The 3,987-nt window shown below is 36.0% G+C and overlaps 1 protein-coding gene and 1 long non-coding RNA gene across 16 annotated transcripts in view; one reads left to right on the forward strand and one right to left on the reverse strand.

The window, feature by feature from the left end:
* The window catches only part of LOC100740891 (putative mediator of RNA polymerase II transcription subunit 26), a 73,254-nt gene that overhangs the window by 21,182 nt on the left and 48,085 nt on the right, over positions 1 to 3,987 (forward strand). The window lies entirely within an intron of this gene.
* LOC117151359 lies at positions 1,185 to 3,977 on the reverse strand. Its single transcript, XR_004461218.1, has 2 exons — positions 3,628 to 3,977; positions 1,185 to 2,232 (listed from the first exon to the last, which is right to left on the reverse strand). It is a non-coding gene; the product is annotated as an uncharacterized LOC117151359 (long non-coding RNA).

Below are 3,987 nucleotides of genomic sequence, written 5' to 3' on the forward strand. Positions count from 1 at the left end.
TACAGGGTGGTTGGTAACTGGTGGTACAAGCGGAAAGGGAGTGATTCTACGCGAAAAAAGAAGTCGAAAATATGGAATAACAATTTTTCGTTCGAGGCTTTGTTTTCGAGAAAATCGACTTTGAATTTTCGCTCGGTACGCGTGCACTTCATCGCGTCTCGTTATAACGGATCTCACTGTAGATCGTTGTCTCGATAGAAAAAATTAAAAAAAAATTTTTATTCTATATTTTCGACTTCTTCTTTCGCGTAGAATCACCCCCTTTCCGCTTGTATCACCAGTTACCAACAGCCCTGTACAAAATATTCAAAAGAATATCGGGTACAATTTTTAGTAAGAAAATAAATTTCTATTCGAATTCTGTTTCTTTAGACGCGTCCATAAAGATATATTATAAATTTGTATTAAGTTTTTCATGATATTTAAGAAATTAAATCTTTCATGCACTCGTATTCGCTATCTGATATAAACGTTTGTTATCTGAATTACGCATTATTATTGTAATAATATTTAATCTTTACAAGAATATCTAAAATTGTCACTAATGAGTGTAATTCTATCGTTGTGCATAATATGAAATGCTAGTCGTCATGCATAAAAATACAGTCATTATAAAATCGTATATAACTTACAGCTATTTCGTGCCACTTTGTTATAATATTTTGTTAATTACGTATGACGCGTACTGTAAAATATATGCATCTATAATCTTTGTTTCTAGCTTACGTAAACCTCGAAGAATATGGAAAGATGCGTAAACAGTAGAGAGATAAGTTTTGTCAGAAAAATTGGAAGTTATCTGCTCTCTTATAAGGTGTAGAAGCAGAAGAGGGAAAGATAAGATAAAAGAAAGAAAATTGTCTTGGAGTAACGCGATGATTAGAAATTTCTATTAAATTTTTATGGATAAATCATAGTTGATAAGAAATTAGATATTTGATAAATCTGGCCTCAATCTAATATAGCAATGAACGTTTAATATGAAATGTAAATAGAGACCACTGGTAATACGTAGGCTCTTAATAGAAAAGAGGAAAATTACTATGAAATACTTAGATATTTATACTAAAGCTGAGCGTAAAATACTCTAATTATTATCGGAGCAAAATATCTTGGAAATTTTATTAAACTGAGAAATCGTTCTACGCGATTCGTTTAACGCAAGGACTAAAATTCCCGAAATATTTAAAAAATCATACTTTATTAGAAGACAAGCAAAAACAATATTATTTTTAACGAAGTAATAAATTACGCTGGACAAAGAATATATACATATACGTATTTATTGTTACGTAGAATTATATCCTGCAGCAAAATATTCTTGAAAAGAGCTATAGGAAAATTTACAGAAATTGTTTTCAAATTTTTTATTTCCACGCAATTTAAGGATATTAATATTTTAACGCTAAAATAAAATGTAAGATATCGTATACACATCGTATGTCGTATGCGTGCAACAATATAATTCCATTTCTTATGAATGAAAGGTCTCGTGACCAACGAGTATAGTATATTCAATGGACCGTTAGGAAGTCTGACTTATTCACCAGAAACATAATGTCTCGTTGTCGGTACCTACTACGTAAATTAAGTAATTTTACTAAAATACACGAGAGATACGAATTCTTCGTCTGACATTTAATTTTCCGCTCGTTGCGTATTCTGTAACGCGTGTGCTTTCACAGCAACATCCACGTAAGTCAAAATGCACGCGTTCACGTAGTTACGCGTGTACTCGTGAACACAAAAGAGACGCAGACATACAGTCTTTTCACAAGTGGCGATTATTAATTTAGACCATCTAATCGTTTAGGTAGTTACGTAATTGTGTAACACCGAATGTTTTCTAGAACCGAACGCGCCAAACCGAGCCAAGTAAATCGTCAGGTTTATCATTGAAACGAATAATTTGTTTCAATTCGCAAGTTCTCGCGATCGCGTATCATTCATTGAAATCTGCCAAAATTCGTTAAATCTAGTTATAGTCTTAGTTGCGAGAAACGATCATAATATTTCTGGTAGATTATTTTCCTTTTCCAATTATGTCGTTAATTCTTCGTACGTCGAACATTCTTCTTTTTAATCGTAAAGTGACATTAAAATCGAGAAATCAATAGAGATATATCTATAGTGCCATATTTTTCTCCTGTCGTCTTCGTACGTTCACGACGAACGTTTGAGCTTCCTGTAGCAACACTTACCGAAGTGACAAAATCTTGCAGAAGATTAAACCTGAAAAGAATGTATATTTAAACGCGAGCCTACCATTAGGTAGGGTAACACTTACTGAAAAAACAAGCAGTATATTTATAGATATCCAGACGAAGAAGAAGATGCACTTACTCAAAACATTCGATTTAAAAATACAGATTCAAATTAATCGTAATACAAAGTATCGATCGGCAGCCAGATAAACCTGCCTTGAATTTCAAATGAGAAGTATAAGTATCTCCGTATTACCTAAAATGGATTTAATTTTCGCTAAATACTGCGACAAACATATTGTTACGTATACGAAACACAAAGAGCCGAGAATAGCTTAGTTAAGCTTAATCGATAATCAACTGTGTCATAACGCAAAATTGAAATAAAATTTATTAGAATAACAAGCAAAATGTTACAAATAGTTGAACATAGAAAGAGGAAGAAAACGAGGAAGAAGAATGGATTGAACTTAGAAAGGCGTTGTAAATTACCATCGAACGAATAAAATTAATTAAAAAAAGAAAAGAAACAAAGTATTATATACGTGATATTTCGATCTCACGATTTCCCAAAATTGCATAAGAGGCGTTCACCTAATCGGCAAGGTATATAACGCGTAACTATACTTGAACCATTGGAACGTAGAACCAGCCAGGAGGCCCCCTTGCACAACAATTTTCTAAGTAACAATTTCAGCGAATCGACGATTGACAAGTAGTAGATTGTACTTTGCACTTTTATAATTTCATATCGAGTAGTACAATTGGGTAGCTCGTAAGCGAAGATTAAAAGCGAAAGAACGTGATAAGTCACGTTCCTCGCTTTTCACGCCGGAACAATTTCAGAATTCAGTACATCCGATCGACCAATTCCAAAATTGTCCTTTTAATCGACTCTGTGCTTGAACGTGCCTTCGTAATTTAAGAAACGAGCAATTCAGAAGCCACACTGATCGACTCTATAAATTGGAAAATAGAGAATAACGATGCTATGGACATTACTTTAAATCGTTTTTCCAATCTACCGTTACTCGTGTCACTTTCTCGCGGTAACTGGACTTGTGGAAGCGAATCGTCTGTCTCTTCAAAATTCAGCGTTAAATCACGTTATCCGTGCGATGAAACCGGAAAATCGACAAAAAGTCGGCTTCGCCGCTTCGGCTTCTAGGCGGCTGAAATATCGTTTGTCATAGCGTTAACACATCGAAAACATTGAAATATCGTTTGCTCGAACAATTATACCTTTGGCTAGAGCAAACAAATTCTTCCCGCTTTTACCCATTTTACATGAAAAATATCGTTCTCGGGATATAAAGCGACGCGAAGAAACAAGAAATCAACAGAAACGTGGCTATCACGCGTTCTACCGCTATCCGCAACCATGAAAATTCAGCCGTGTGTAAAGCTCGACTCAATTCCTTACCGAACTTGTCATTACCCCTTTGTAACTGATCGCTCGTGAAATTTCGCTAACGATCTTAGTTCAATCGCGCAAGAGGTCCGTTGTAACGCGATTAGCGGCCAGCCAGGAGTCACAGGAACACCTTGGTGGGTGGGTACGTGCGAAAACGTGGAACGTTAAACGTCAAACCCTTGACGCGCACGAGAACGTTAAACGTTTGGTGGTCCGCTTTTTGTGCACGTTGCTGTATGAGAGAATAGAGGGAGGCCGGCAAACAGCGTACTTACAATTAGATATAGGAACACATCGAAAGGCGAGCGCGGGCGCACTCGTGACATCAGTCGTTCGCAGTCTACGCGAGTGGCACGGCGCGCGGTGTGC

The sequence above is a fragment of the Bombus impatiens genome, unplaced genomic scaffold, assembly GCF_000188095.3.
Source record: "Bombus impatiens unplaced genomic scaffold, BIMP_2.2 scf_0155, whole genome shotgun sequence".
Taxonomy (NCBI): Eukaryota; Metazoa; Arthropoda; class Insecta; order Hymenoptera; family Apidae; genus Bombus; species Bombus impatiens.